Source organism: Moschus berezovskii, chromosome 11, assembly GCF_049115385.1.
Source record: "Moschus berezovskii isolate FMDL1 chromosome 11, NW_MosBer_1.0, whole genome shotgun sequence".
Taxonomy (NCBI): Eukaryota; Metazoa; Chordata; class Mammalia; order Artiodactyla; family Moschidae; genus Moschus; species Moschus berezovskii.
The window spans coordinates 25006678-25023028 of record NC_142470.1 but is presented as its reverse complement, the minus strand read 5'-3'; the positions used below and the strand labels follow the sequence as shown (position 1 = coordinate 25023028).

Here is a 16351-nt window from a genome sequence, read left to right as displayed (position 1 = left end):
CAGGGAGATGCAGTTATTTATTTTATTATTTATTTTGTGGCTTGCTTTGTGAGTTAACGTTTTGGAGTATGGCTTTGTAGGGGGCTTGGGATTTTTCCTTTGGCTGAGGACCAAAGTACCCCATGTTGAGTCATGAAATGGAGCCCCAACTGACCCACCCGTCTCTCAGCCTCATTGTCTGTGTCTGTTGCGGTCAGAACCCAGTCTGGTGGTTGTGAAGTAAGCATGGTTCCTCTTGTCTTTCTCCATCTTGCATCAGCCTGCACCATCCTTGACCGTTTGAGCTGGCCCCAACTCCTGTTCTAGTTTCATGGCTTATCACTGACTTGCCAATATTATGCATTAGCTTCATATTATGGAAGGGATCATGGTGATATGTTTACCCAAGATTGCACATGAGTTACATATGCTCTTTCCTTTCCTGAACAGATTCTCTGAGATTCACTTCCGGTATTACATTCACCTAAAAACCTCCCCAACTACCCAACAAATTCGTCCACCCATCCATCATCCATCCACTTATTCAGTAAAAACTTATTGAGCACCCACAACGAGTCAGGTACGTTTTTGGGTCAGTATCTGGAGAGTCAACAGTGAACCAAACAGCCAAACCCCCCTGCTTCATGGAGCTTACAATCAATTGGGGGAAAATGGACCATAAATAATATAAGCAAGGAAAATGGAGATGATGTTAGATGGTTGCAAGTTAATGAAGGAACATGAAGCAGAGATGGGTATACATAGTGAGGGGTCGGTGGGAGAGTTTGAGGGAAAAGAGTTGCTATTTTAAGTTGGATGGTCAAGGAACGTCTCAGAGAGGGGGATGCTGCAGGGAAGACCTGCAGAGAATGACAGGGTGAACCCCACAGCTCACTTGGAGAAACATGTTCCAGGCGGAGAGTCAAAACCTCAGAACACAGGGCAAGTGCAGGACTTTAAAACGTGGAGTGGGTGATGCTGGCTTGGCGATGGAACAGCACGGAGGCCAGGGCTGTGGTTGAGTGAACAAGAGGCAGGTGGGGAGGTTGGGGAGACAGCCAAGGGCTGGCCAGCAACTTCAGAACTTCTCCTTCCAACTGAGAACTTTTGCTGTATTTTTACAGCCTGCTTTTCCACTGGTCTGTCCCCAACCTGGCCTGTGCACCCTGGAGGGAAGGCACCTAGCCCCAGGCCTGGGGTGGACGGAGAGTGCAGCACTGATGATAACTGTGCTCATTTTTTACTCTTTGTCTTTTTCTTCAGTTTTAACTTTTTTATTGACATATGGTTGATGTACAACGTTGTATTACTTTCTGCTGTACAGCAAAGTGATTCAATCATACATATATATGCATTCTTTTTTAATATATTCCTTTCCTTTTTCTAAAAGCCAGGAATGCTAATGAAAAGTTTATTTGTGATTCTTTGGGTAACATGGGAATTTTGAAGGTATGCTGCTTCTGAACGCATCCCAATTAGTGAGTTCCTTTTTGGACAACCATCAAAGAGTTGCCAGGAAAAGAAAGAAGGGGCAGGAAAAAGCTGGAAGTGGAAACTGTGGCGAGGAGAGTGTTAACTGGAGTCGAGAGGAAGAGGACTTCACCAGAAAGCCCCGGGATTAGCGGGGCTGCCAGGATCACTGCTGGGGGCCAGTGTTTACAGAGAGTGACCGCAGGCTGAGCAAGGAGCTCTTGAGAAAGCCTCGGAGTGAAACCCTCAGAGCGTGTCGGGAGTCCAGCCAGGACTTTCCACTCACCACTTTGCTGACTCAGAGGGACCTGGAAGGCCTTGTCTCTGGAGACCTTTCAGGAAAGTAAAGAGCATTCTCCCTGGTAGGGAGTTTCCCTTGCAGAGCTCCACGCTGGTCTCTGAGGGGCTGCTTCTGAGGCAAAGAAAGAACACCTAGGAAATCAGCTGAAACAGGGGCGAGAAGAGGGCTGAGCAGAAGCCTTGGGTCTCCCATGGCATGTCAACATCAGGGAACTCCCCTCCACTGGCTGCTCCTTCATGCGTGTGTGCGTGCTAAGTCACTTCAGTTGTGTCCAACTCTTAGCAATGGACTAAGTCCATTTGGTCCATTTAGTCCCTATGGACTGTAGCCCACCAGGATCCTCTGTCCATGGGATTCTCCAGGCAAGAATACTGGAGTGGGTGGTCATGCCCTCCTCCAGGGGATCTTCCCGACCCAAGGATTGAACCCTCATCTCAGATCTCCTGCATTGGCAGGTGGGTTCTTTACCACTAGCACCACCTGGGAAGCCCTCCCACCTTCATATCTGCTCCCAATTCGAATCTTGCATCTTTAAGATCCTTGTAGGACAGAGTTGTCCCAACTCAGAGCAATTGGTCCAAGTCACTCACTAGGGTTGGATCCTTGGGGGAGAGGGTTGCAATTCGTGGATATTGAGGCTGGAGGATGTTCTGAAATTATTTGGAAGCTGTTAGGGTCTTTCAACAAGGCACTGATGAAAGAGGGTTTCCAACCAGATGTGTGTGTGTGTGTGTCCAGGTGTGTATGACGTAGTTGGAAATGACTTAGTGTTCATTCATGAGAGATACTGGGGGGAGTGATTTTTTTTCCACTGGTGTGTCAGAGGATAGGTTGGTTTAAAAATTAAAAAAAAGAAAAATCAAAGATTTTTCCTGTTATTTGGATGTCTTGTTGTTATTCAGCAACTCTTTTTGGACATTGGGCTGTGCTCAGGCATCAAACCAGGTGCTCGTGTAGACAAAGCATATCAACACATTCCTTATGAGCCTTGCTAGAGAAACCATACTTCAAAACACATGGGATAAGACCCTTTCAATGACCTGGCTTCAAATGCATGTTGCAGAGATATAAAGGTGGGGAAATAAAAAGTCACTGTATCTGATATTGAAGGGCTGGGGATTTTCTTCTGTACCTGCCAATGATCTGTGTAAAGTGGGTGACAGCCTTTCAGAGCCTTCATCTCCTCACCCACTGGTAGACTTGATCTTCAGCTTTCCCTCCCAGGGGTATTAGGAACATAACAAGCTTTGCCAACAAATGAAAAATTCTGTACAAATTCCTAGGTGTTACTCACAGGGCTGTGAGAGACCTCTGTTAGCAATGAGGTACCTGATGAGAGGTCTGGATCAAGTCTAATATTCGTTCACAACTTAATTTTTCTAAACTTTGCTGCTCCTGCTATGTCTATGACTGCTTGTTTGGGCTTTCTTCCAGCTTTCAGAACTGCTTTTCCTGACTTTTTATTAGTGTCTGGTTTTTGCAATTCAGTGCAATGCTTTAGAAGTGTACACATATATGTATTTACCTAAACACCGTGGGGCCGATTGCTTTTTTGACCAGTATTATACAAATGGAAGAAAAAGGTCAGGATTGTTGCTCAGAATATGAAAGGACTTGGGTTTTGTATGAAAACAGCACCAGTGGATAAGTAGGGGGTGGGAGGTGTCAGAAGTCAACCTTGCTCCGGTCAGGGTAAGAAACCAGCAGTGTGAATTATTATCTTGTAAAAGCATGTAGGATGCTGGCTCTGTCAGATCCCCCCAAAAATAGCTGTTTAAAATGGAGCTTTCTGGTGAAAAGATCAGTTGCTGCAGAATCTAGAATGCTTTCCTTATATGTCAGCGAGCTGGGACAGAGCGTTGAGCCAGCCTGAAACGTGTCTAAATAAATGATTAAGGTGACTCACTCATTCCCCATTGAAAAGAGCTTTTTGAAAAAGGGAAAGTAAGAGGGAAAGAAGAGAATAAAGCAGAGGCAAAGAACAATAGGATTTGAATTTTAAACAATAGGAAAAAGAAAATTGAATTAGTCACTTGTTTCAGATCCTGTGAGCCTCTGTTCTGAATGACTACCGCCCTGTGAAAGTTTTAAGGTCAGGGTCTCCTGATGTCTGAATTTCCTGGTGAAATAACACACCATTCCTGGGGCTGGTCCAGGGTCTGTGATGGGCATTCTGGGGATATTTGTCATGTAAGCCACTGCAGGACTACACTGTCCAGTCTAGGAAGCCTTCCCTTCGCCAGAGAACAGTCTCTCAGCCATGGGCAGAAGGGCTGAGGCTTGTAGCCAGTTCAATTCAATAGAGATGGAAGCCTTGTCCTTTGGTTCTGCGTTTCTTTTATTGTTTGTATCATGTTCTTTGACTACATCATCCCTGATACCAGGAACTGACCCAGAGACCAGTCAGATCTTTGTGATTGGCTAGTGTTTGGATTGATCTGCAGATTTTTACACTAAAGGTGAGCCAATCTTGTTTTTAATATATGCAGCAGTGATAAAACATATAGTTTTGTTCCATGACTTAAATCTCTTTGCTGTTTAATTCTGGGCCATCACTTAATCACTCTTAAGTCTTTGGGACCTCAGTCATAGAATGGACCTGATTCTTTCTTTGCTGACCTCAACATAATACCTGTGAATATGAAATGACTTAATATGCCATCAGGTGGTGTATTAGTCAGTTTTGATGCAGTAAGAAATAACCCCCAAGTTTTAGTGGCTGGTAGTAACAAGCCTTTCACTTACGTCATACATCAGGGGCCTGCTGTTTGGCTTCCATGTCGCTGGCCCACAGTTCTCAATCTGAGACAGAGTCTGACTGGGCAGCTCCTTCTTGGAAAGTGTCCTCCTCTTGACAGGGAAGAGAGTGAACAAGGTGGCAGAGACCTGACATGCTTCTTGAAGCTTCTGCTCCTCACATTCCTTTTCCTAAAAAGGGCAAATGGCCATGTCCTGTATCGATTGTGTCCCCCTGCCATGGGAGGGAAGGTGATATGAATACATGAAGTCATATGGCAACCAAAAAGGCTGTATATTCTTTCTACAACCCCAGACACTGTAAACCTATTCAACCGGATGTGGATGTTATGTTCTTAGTAAAATAATAATTGATGGCATAGTAGGAACTGAGCTCATATCTGGTGTTGATATTTATGTCAACTGGACTAGACTTTGCCAGGACATTCAAATGTTGTCTCTCCAGGAGAAGAAATTTGAGGTCATTTACTCCCTTCTGCTCGAGGTAAAGCCTAGCAGTGTGCCTGGCAAATAGTAAGTACTGGATACAGACTAGCTGCTCTGAATAATTCTACAGAGTCACAGCTACTCCAGTACTCTGGAGCCAAAGAATCAAGTAGGATTAAGGTTTCCAGCCCATTTAAGATGAGAACATTTGGCAATGCATGAATTTTAACTCTATGCTAGATCAACAGGTTTATCAATTTAGTTCTTTAATTCAAATATAATCACATTTCTGAAGCCTTGTTGGCTCTTACACTGGAACTCATATCATGACATCAAAGATGGTTCAGAGTGCAAACATAACCCAAGGTCCCCAGCATTGTTCAGGATCAGTGTCCTTGTGAGGGACAGTAATAACCACACTTTTGACCATTGTTGTGTCTCTCTTTGGGGCTTTCCAGAACACTATTATTCTTCATATCTTGTTGTACTGTCTCTGTCTTGATGGAAACAACGGTAGCCTCTTAAATTTAAAGAAATAAAAACCAAGGCCCAGAGATGTGAGGGCGGGGCCAAAGGCCAAGCAGGAGGTGTGGACATCAATACTTCCCTCCCCAACTGTGTGACCTTGGGCTAGTGACTTGGCCTCTTGTGCCTCATTGTTCACATCTGCAAGATATGAGTGTTAATCCCTGCGTCTTCCTCCTGGGGGTGCTGTGATTATTTAGTGGGGCTGTGCTTGGCACAGTGTACTCATGACCCATTTTAGGTTTTAGCTCTGGGCACAGGAGAGAGAGTGGTAGGCAGAGTAGCACAGCGGTCGGGTCCTCCATGTGACAGGTCTAGTGATGAGGCGTTTGATTGAGGCTGGGATGTGGGACTCCATGAATGGGAGAGGAAGGAAGTGTTGAGGCCACGCTCCTGTCCGAACAGCCCCCTGACGTGGTGCAGAGACTGGGAGATTCCTCAAGGTCCTTGCCTGGGCTGAACCTGAGCCTAAGGGGTCTGGGGCCTGCTGGGCTTCCTGTTTGGGCAGGACTTCTAGACAGTTCCGGTTGGAGGCCCCCAACTGGAACTGACTAGAAGCCCTGCCATAGCAGGCACAAGGAATGTTCACAAGAACGCTTGTTCTGGGCCCCTGATTGTGTCTTGCTGACAGCCCAGGTCAGACTGTGTCCGACCAGCTTGTCCAAGGTGTGAGGCCTCTACATGTGAAATGGAGCTCAAGAAACACGCTCAGAGCCAACATCAGGCAGGAAGGCTCAGGAGACCCCCGAGGGCCGGTTCAAAGGCAGGTGGGAGCCCTGCAACCCTCTGGGGGTCCTTGTAAATAAACATCACCCTCTATTTCCCCATCAGACCTTGAGTAGACAACTTCTAAGAGGCCAGTGTAAATTGCATTTTTAACCTGCAAATTATGAAACATTGTTTTGCTTTTTATTCTGTAATTGTGGGTTACCTTTTCTCTAACACCTTTAATTTAAATAACTTCATCCTGAGCGTCCAGGAATTTCAAAATCCACTTTAGCATCTAAGCCTTTTGTCACCAGCACTAACAGGTTTTTGCAAGACACAGCAGCTCATTTAGAATGCGGTGTTTTATTAATAGCTGGGAAAATACAGGCCTTATTTACATCTTTATCACTTTCCGTTCTGTTGGCTAGTGGGGGAGGACATTCTGTAGGTGCCTCTGATGTCGCATTCAAGTTCAAGGACGCGGATGTTCAGGAGGATTACACCTGCATGGTCTTCCTTCGTCTTCCCAACAATCCTGGACATCATGCTTTATGACTTATGCCCATTTTATAGAAGAGGAAACTAAGGCTCAGGGGCTCATAGGAACATTCGACCCAGGTTATGGTAGCTGCTAAATGGAGCAGCCACGTGAGACTTGAGCTCACTGACCAGGGCTGTGCCCAGAACCCTAGCTCCTTGTGCATGGACCAGCTTCTCTGGATTTCTGAGACTCTGCTTTTAGACAGTTCAGGACCTCTCCATTTTCAGGGCCACACTAGACCTCTGCTTGATAGGTTGACCAAACAGGCAGGATTCTTTGAGATCATCTAGACCAGGGATTTTCAGTGTTTGATGTCATAGCCACTTGGGAAATGGTAATGTGTGTGCAGTACACGGAGGAAATGGTGTGCTCGTGGAAGCTGCTTGTGGTTGTAAGAGAGTGAGTGGCCTGGCCACCCTGACCTCATCAGCTATCTTCCTAGACTAAGGACATCTTTGCCACACACGGCTGGGTCTGTTTCACAGATGGTAATGCTGACACCTGGGGAGGGAAACCCTAGAGCGACCTGGTGGCACTTGCGATTACATTACGTGGCTTGCCATAACATTTTAGTCACTCCAGCTTTCTGAATTATCCATCAACCATTTGTTACAAATTGTCAGGGACAGCTGACTTGACTGTGTGTATATGTATATTCACATGATCTCTTCCCAGTTGGGTTATACATTATCTAGGGACAAGGTCTTGGTCATGTTCCCTTTCTTTTCTTACTGCCCCCCCCAAAATTACCAAGCATAATGGCTTGGACTTTTCTATGTATTAAAGTATAAATAAACTATCATCCGTCCTTTTCCTTTAAAATAAACTGTGGCATCCTCCTACGTCAAGTATCTCTTCTTCCGGAACACATTCCCAAATGCCCCTGGCTGTAAATAATCTCTGCCTTGTCTCACCCTCCAGCACATTTTCTTGGTGACATCTTAGAGCTTTTACTAGTTTTTATCTTATGTTAGAATCGTTGGTGAATGTATTCCATCTCCTTTTCCAGTAATACGACCACTTTGAAATCAGGTTCTGTTACGTGTGGTTCACGTAACAGAGTGGCATTTACTTAACAGGCATTCAATTCATATTCAGTGTTCTTGCAAGCCTCTCACATATCAGACGCTGCACCAGGGCTGTAATATGGGAGCTCACTTAAATTTTAGCAGCCATGTGAGATGGGTGGCGTATATTAGCTTCATTTGATACTGTAAGGAAACTGAGACTGCAGGATAGGAAGTGCCTATTTAAGGCTGTTTAAGGCAATGGCAAGCCACTCCAGTACTCTTGCCTGGAAAATCCCATGGATGGAGGAGCCTGGTAGGCTGCAGTCCATGGGGTCGTGAAGAGTCGGACACGACTGAGCGACTTCACTTTCACTTTTCACTTTAAGTTGAAGCCAGGACCCTGCACTCCAAATTCCATACCCTTAGCTCCTCGTCGTTGCTCACAACGAATGTTTGCTGAGTAGAAATACAAGCCAAGAAGACGGGACTTCATTAGTTTAGAGGCTGATAAAGGCCGGGCATAAGTCTTGTGTGATTTTTGTTAGTGGCCAGAAGAGTACCCTCGTGTTGGGGAAAAAATGGAAAGAATGTTGGTTCTTATGAATGTGTTCTGCTTGCCTGCCAGTTGTCCCCAGAACATCTGCAAGTTCAGATGAAATATGACTTTCAGATGAAAGAATGTTCTAACTGACCCAAGTCTTTCTCTCCTGCAATGAAAACAAAGGGAATTTATACATTTTTGTTTTGCTGTTAACCGGATTCCTTGAGAATCAGTTTCCTTGATAGATGAGGTAAATCTAATCAGCTACTGTTCTCCAGGAGACTTAATGGTTGCGTCTTTGTGTGTGTGTGTGTGTGTGGTGTGTGTTTATGTGTGCAGCAGAGCTATGAAAATCCTGCTTATTTTTCTGCTCTACTTTCCCCTTATTTCCCGTGGCAATCACTGACCCCATTCCAAGTTAAAGACCTCACCCCCAAAGGTAGCAGAAAACACGCACAGTGATACTGGATTCATCGTCCATGTGATTATCTAAGTGTGGCCTCCAAGGAAGTAATTTCTCCAGCCCCGTTAATTCCTGACTCTAATCAGAGCCCCAAAGCCCCTAATCAGGCTTCTGAGTTTTGTGATGGCAAGTGTCTTCATGACCATCTGCGAAGAAAACACGCCAAGAGGAAGCTGCTGCTGGATGACAGTGGTTAGGCCACAGCACCTGCTGGACAGATGCATCTTGAATAGCAGGAGAAGCCCCATCTCCCTGGGGAACATGGCAGAGAGTGCCCAGCGGAGGAATGGTCATCCATGGCTAGAACTCAGTGAGGCTAGTTTTCCACGGGGTTCCCAGTCCTCTGGCGGCCCTCTGGTGTGATAATTCCCATTTTAGAGATGCATACACTGAGGCATCTCTGACTCAACCCTTCCACTACAAGGACTGGCTGTAGAGTGGAGTCTTTCTGGTTCCAGTCCTAACCTCCTTTTATGGCAGGTAGACCCCACGACTGAGAGGTTCACACCAACTCTCCACCTCGGGTCAAATCCCAGCAACAGAGTAGAGATGCTGAGATGCTGGCAGAGGGTCATGAAGATGGATGTGCCCTGGTGCCCTTGCCTGCTTGCAGGTCTGCATGTAGATGAATTTGACTTCTAGACACCAGATCTTTCCAGTGTAAGGTACTGGGTGGAAATGAAGAGTGATGTATATTCTGCCTTGAAGACATGTCTCAAGGAGCGTTCTTTCTTAGAGTATATTCTTACATCAAGGAACTGGTCCTGGCGGGAGATGATCAGAAGGCATTCATTCATTTCCTCATTCATCAGACGAATCATTTTAAAACACTATGCCTGGGTGGGCCCCAAAAGTATGACAGGGAGCAGGGCTGACATGGCTAGGTTCTGAACATGCACTTACAGGATGTCTAATTCTGGGTGGATATGGCAAGAACTGGGCTTCCCTGGTGGCTCAGAAGGTAAAGAACCTGCCTGCAGTACAGAAGATACAAGAGACCCGAGTTTGATCCCTGGATTGGGAAGATCCCCTGGAGAAGGGAATGGCAACCCACTCCAGTATTCTTGCCTGGAGAAGTCCATGGATACAAGAGCATGGCGGGCTACAGTCCATGGGGTTGCAAAGAGTTGAACACGACTGAGTGACTAAGCTCGTAGCACAGCATGAATAGAACTAGGGATAAAGTCTTTGTAGGGAAAAAGATGTGTACTGTAAATAAAATTGTACAGGGGATGTTTCTACACAATTATTTACCAACTTTTGTATGTCTCATTTCATTTTGATTGCATGTCTTTTTAACAAAAGAAGCATGCTGTCCATTGAAGTCCCTTGAAAACGTCCTTGGCTGGTCTGGATAAGCTGGAAACTGCTCAAGTCTGCTTCTTTCATGGTTTTGTATCATGCAGGCAGGCTTGTGACACTGTCAAATCCTAAGATGTTGGTGAAGGTTCTATCTCTAGCCCCTGGCTTTTTCGTGCCCCATGCCTACAGATGCCTTTTGGCTGTGGCTGCCTTTCTCTGGGGCTAAATGCTATTTATTGTTTAAGCTACAGTTCAGAGATGATCAGCTAAAATCATTCATTCATGCATTTGATAAATATTAATTGAATGCCTACTTTGTGCCATGTACTGGGCCTATGAGACATTAGTGAGAAAAAGTAGATAATAAAATTAGTATGACTCAGGCAAAGGTAATAAAATAATGTTTATTGCCTTCTAGCTTATTAGGTCAAAAGAGCATGGGACAATGTGGAGTGAGGGGATACATTTGGATCTGTGCTGGATGTCCTTTAAAGGTAAAACCAAAAGAACTTCCTGGAAGGTTGGATGTGGGATGTGAAATAAAGAGGCGGCTAAGATGACTCAATGTTTTGTGCTAAGAAACTGGATAGATGGAAATGTCATTAGCTGAGATGAGAAAGACTGGATGAAGTAGGCTAGGGAGCAGGGAGGAGTTCAGTGTGGGGCCACATTAAGTTTGAGTTCAGCATCCAGGTGTGGATTTTGAGCAGACTGTGGTTAGTGCAAGCAAGGAAGAGGTCAAAAATGGAAATACGCATTTGAGATTTATCAAAATATAGACAACTTGAAAGCTGTGAAACCGGGTGAGGTCACTAAAGTCATGAGTCCTGGTAAGGAAGAGAGGGACTAAAGGACTGAGTCCTAGGGAATGCCAATATCAAGAGTTCTAGAAAAAAAGAAAGGGAATCAACCAGGGAGACAGGGAGGAAACAGAGATTAACTAGGAGGAAAAATAAGAAACTGTAATCTCCTAAGACTTTCTAGAAGGAATGATGACTCAATCTTGCAGAATTGCTGATGGTCTAGTAAAGATGTAGGCTGAGAATTGACCATTGGATTTATCATCAAGGAGGTCATTAGCGTCATCTACCTCTGACCCCAGACCACCCAGCTTGCTTCCTCTGCATACCGCACGGTCCTTTCATGATGCGCCTCTAGACTGTACTCATTTGATCTCTTTAAATAGCTGTGCCTGCACAAAATAGCTGCATGTCTGCAGTCTTGCAGACATCTTCACATGGGTGATTCACTTATGTAACATAAATGAGCACCTACTGTGTGCAGGACTGATCGAGATAGAATAAAGCTGCTAAGTCAGTCGTGTTCTCCTCTGCCCTCTTCTCATATTTTAAGGAGTACAGCAACACTTAATCAGAATCTGTTATCACAAAAGAATGTGGTTGATACAGTAAAATTACAGGATTCAGAGGACAGAGAGATTTTCCCTGGGGATCAGTGTTGAAACCATGCGGAAGTAGCTTTTGAGTTTGGTCTTAAACGATCAATAGGATTTGGATTTCAGGAGATGGAATAGAGAGAAGAGTGTTTTAGATAGAGGGAAATAGAAGAGCAAGGGCATGCAGGTGGGACAGCTGGAAAGGTGACCCTGAGCTGGACGGCGGGGTACAGGAAAGAAAGAAAAGGTGAGGCTAGAATTTTGTCTGGGACCTGGTGAAGAGGACCTTAAAAATTTGAAGCTTGGCTTTTATTTTTTAGCCCATGGAGAAATCATTAAAGGTCTTTGAGCCATGGAGTGGCGTGATCATAGCTCTGCTGCTTCAGGAAGAGTCATCTGGCTGCCTGTGCAAAACCATCCAGGAGAAAGATAATGAAGACCTAAATTAGGGCAGCTGCAGTGGGAGGGTGGGGAGGGGCCATGTGGGAATGCACAGAAGCAGAATCCCCAGGACCTGGCGTTGGAGAGTGTGGGCTGCCTGGATTGTAGCTGGGGCTCTGGGCCCTCCCTAAAGACCACATGCATGCGTGTGTGCTTGCTGAGTCACTTCAGTCGTGTCCCTATAGACTGCAGCCCGCCAGGCTTCTCTGTCCATGGGATTCTCTAGGCAAGAATACTGGAGTGGGTTGCCATGCCCTCCTCCAGGAGATCTTCCTGACACTGGGATTGAACTCATGTCTCTTATGTTCCCTGCATTAGCAGGCGATTCTTCACATTAGCGACACCTGGGAAGCCCCCTTCTTCAAGTGCCAGGTGGCCTTGGCGGCCCCTCTTGCTTATCACCTCCACCCCCATCCTCTTCCAAACTGTGGGTGCTCAACCTTCACCTCATTAGTGAAATGAAGCTGGCTTATTTTTGGAACGCTGTGATGCCCATGGTCTCTGCATTTAAGAAACAAATTAACGCTGTGCATTTTAGGACTTTCCACCTGCATGGTGCCCACTCAAAAGAGGTATTGTGGAGATGTGAGCAATGTGTGCTCTGGCAAGGGCTCCTCTAGGTCACCTCCAACCGCCAATCTCTGATCTGTTTCATCTGATCTGATCAGTTGCATACAGCATTTTCAGGAATAGTTGAGCAAAAGCAGTTCTCAAAGCCTCAAGAGGGTAATGTGCAGTGCCACCCCCACCAGCGGTGCCCTAGGAAGTGCCAAGTGGCCCAGATGGGGTCCAGGCAGCCTGCTTGATTATTCTCCCCCTGAAAATCCAGCCTCAAGAGTGTAGCCTTTGTACCAGAGGATAGAAACCCCCTCCCTGCCCAGTGATTCTTTCAGCATCAGCTAGAGTGGGCTGAGACACGGCAGGTAATGGTGCCCAGGGGATCATTACTGAGTTCGGCTGCGAGAATGGAACCCCAGGCTGTGGGGGGAAGGGCCTGGCCTGCAGCCAGTCCCAGGATCCCAGTGCAAGTGGCAGCAACACTGGGGGAGCAGCCTTTGGGGCGAGGCTGACTTCCTCCTGAATCTGCCATGAAAGAATAAAAGTGGTGCTATCTCATCTGCATTGGGTAGCATTGCTGGATGATAAATTTTTTAAAAGTGTGGATTTTTCTCCCTTTTTGCAATGAGTGTGTGTGTGTGAGTGCTCGCATGTGAGTGTATGTGTGTTTATGTGCGTGCACGCTTTCACACAGTTTGCAGCCTATATGTGTTAACAGATGGATTCAGCCTCATCTTTATCTAGTGTTACAGAAGATAAAACTGAAACCGGGTGATATGCTGTCTTTTCAGTTTAAGAGGAAAAACATTTTTTTAAATGTCTTTGAGGGAAGCCCTTCTGGTAGAAAAGAGCGGTCCAAAATATGGTCTGGCTTTACCCACAAGGCGGAACACAACAGAACCATTTAAAAGTGATTTTTCTCCTTCTCCCTGCCTTCCACCTGACTTCTCCAAAATATATGATCCCTGTGTCAGAAGTAGGCCAAGCTTTAAGGCTATCATGAATTATGTATCAAGAGACATCCTTACCCAGGAGCCTTGAACGAATGCCCCATGGTTTAAATTTTATAGTCTAGCTCACCTCCCCACAGTAGCAGTAATTTCTGTTGCTGCATTCTTCCTGAGATGGAAATAGAAAGTGTTTTACAAAAGGCAGGACAAAACGTTATGCTAATAAAGGTAATTGTGCAAGGCTTGGAAACACTCCCCTGTGAAGGCAGCGTTAAGCCCTGCACTCCAGGTACTCGGGTGAGCAGCTTGTCACGGCTTTTGTCTTTGCTGATTTCAACAGGAGTCCGACATCCCCAGGGTTTCCCTGGTGGCTCAGATGGTAAAGAATCTGCCTGCAGTGCAGGAGACCTGGGTTCGATCCCTGGGTCTAGGAATATCCCCTGGAGAAGGAAATGGCAACCCACTCCAGTATTTTTGCCTGGAGAATCCCAAGGACAAAGGAGCCTGGCGGGCTACAGTCCATGGTGTCCCAAGAAGTTAGACACGACTGAGTGACTAACCCAACAGCCATTCCCAGAGGCCGGACTGGTGGAGAGAAGAAAACAGATCCACTGGGCAGGTCTCTCTGCCCACCTTTTCTGGCAAGGACTTGCCATTTCATTTGAATAGCAAGTATTTTACCCACCTATGTGTTCTGTAAGATCCAAGCTGAGGATTGTGAAAATAATTATTTTATCTGAAACTGGGGACATTAACTGGATAAACAAAAAAGCTGGGTGTTTGGTGTTTGATTTTTTTTGCCTCCTTACTGCTGACCCGTGAATTGGAAAGTGAGTCCTGAACACAGGTGCCCTGGGCAAGACGCTCCCTGGGTGCAGAATCCTAGAGGGCCTTCCAGAGAAGAAGGCCTGGGGCTGCGGGTTGTGGGCTCCTCTGCTCTGAGCGCTATGACCTACTCTCTGTTTATTCTTCTGGGGAGTATATTTTCATATTTGATAGCCTTGAGATAAGCTGGGGGTCGTTCTTCATAGAGGCTTCTCAGATTTTTAAATCTTTAATAAACCTTTTATTAAATATCTCATTTCATTCCTGTAACACGTTGGAGATATGGAGCACACAATGTGTTTTCCTCATTTTAGAGATGAAATAATTGACAGCCAGGATGGAATAGTGTGTCCACACATGTGTGCTCATGCACACGCTCACGCACACACACACACGCTGGCATGATGTAAAAGATAAACCTGACCATGTCACCCTGTCCCTCCCTGACAAACAGTGAAGGGTGAACAGTAGGATCCAGCTCCCATGTGAAGGGTAGATTCCTTTACAAAGCTCTGCTGGCCCCTGTGGTCTGGCTTCCATTTCAGCCCAGGTTTCCCTCCCACCTGACCTGTTATTGTCTCATAGTCCAACCATACAACAGAGGATGAGATGGTTGGATGGCATCACCGACACGATGGACATGGGTTTGAGTAGGCTCTGGGAGTTGGTGATGGTCAGGGAGGTCTGGCGTGCTACAGTCCATGGGGTCACAAAAGGTCAGACAAGACTGAGCAGCTGAACTGAACTGAACCAGCCATACCCAACTCACGTAGGTCCTTACGTCAGGAGCTTCATCACCTCCATTCATTTTTATTGCCTTGTGACCTCTGTCCTCTTTCCCCCCTCTCCTTCTCAACCCCCCTATTGGCCTGGCTAAGTCCAGTGTGGATTCCAGACTTAGCTCAGACATTGACCCCTCCACGAAGCCTTGACTCATTGGCTTCCCACCATGTGGATGGAGTTCAGGGTCCCCCTTTAGGGCTCCCATACCAGCCTCTGCTTCCCCCTTACAGCAACCACCAAAACTGTATTTTAATTCTTGTTTCTTTTCTTTATCTTTCCTGGCAGCTCCTGAGTTCCCAGTAAACAGGTGAGGGGGCCATACTTTGTTCTCAGAATCTTTATCCCCAAATGGAAGAAACACAGGAAGCTAGTGACAGGTTGTAGGGCAGACCTCAGTGAGATTCCTCCTCCTTATATCTGAATGCACCCCTATTCAAGGGTTCAGCCCACTAGGCAGGGTTGTATATTGTCTCCTGTGTCGTTCAGTTGCATAACTGCTTTCAGATTCCAAGATGAGGTCCCGAGATCTTATTTATCCCTTCTACTGACCCAGGCCCTTGGGACCACATCTAGAGATACTGACCACTTTTGTAGGAATTTTTTAGTAGGAAAAAAAGTCAACCTTGCCGTCAGGTCATTCTGAAGATTACTAATAATGAAGCAAAGTGATTTTTTATTTTGTAAAATAAAATTCAGGCGTTACTGAAGACATTATTGTACTGTTTCTTTCAGTATTATGACTCTAAATGAAAAAGAAAATAATTTAAGACAAGAGCATTGGAATCAAAGGGATTCACTAGTTTCAGTCCTTCCTTTGGGCTTTAGTGCCTTTCTTTACTTTTCTTAGTCTGTGTCATGACCTGTTGTTGGGTCATGGACATGAGAAATGAATGAGAGATGAGGATGGAAGGGGCCAAATTCAGCCAAGGATGGAACCAAGTTCTCACTGAGTGCTGGTTACTTTGTAAATTTCTTTCCCCGAAACTGCCCTGCTTCCATCCTGTGGCCCCAAGTCCTACCTGGACCATAACTAGCTTATGCCTATGCTCCAGGAAGACTCTTGAGAGTCCCTTGGACTGCAAGGAGATCCACCCAGACAATTGTAAAGGAAATCAGTCCTGACTATTCATTGGAAGGACTGATGCTGAAGCTGAAACTCCAATACTTTGGCCACCTGATGTAAAGAACTGACTTATTGGAAAAGACCCTGATGTTGGGAAAGATTGACGGTGGGAGGAGAAGGGGACGACAGAGAATGAGATTGTTGGATGGCATCACTGACATGATGGACATGAGTTTGAGTGAGCTCTGGGAGTTGGTGATGGACAGGGAAGCCTGGTGTACTAAGTGTGCTGTCCATGGAGTTGCAAGGAGT

At 45.8% G+C, this 16351-nt stretch overlaps 1 protein-coding gene across 2 annotated transcripts in view; it reads left to right on the top strand.

The window, feature by feature from the left end:
• CYRIA (CYFIP related Rac1 interactor A) overlaps positions 1 to 16351 on the top strand; it is a 101629-nt gene that overhangs the window by 12563 nt on the left and 72715 nt on the right. Inside the window, exon 2 of one of the 2 annotated variants that reach the window (XM_055399610.2) lies at positions 430 to 559. The gene's annotated coding sequence lies outside the window, so the exon portion shown is untranslated. Of the gene's footprint in view, positions 1 to 429; positions 560 to 10441; positions 10518 to 16351 lie in introns of both variants that reach the window. The other variant, XM_088841201.1, reaches the window with a different exon arrangement.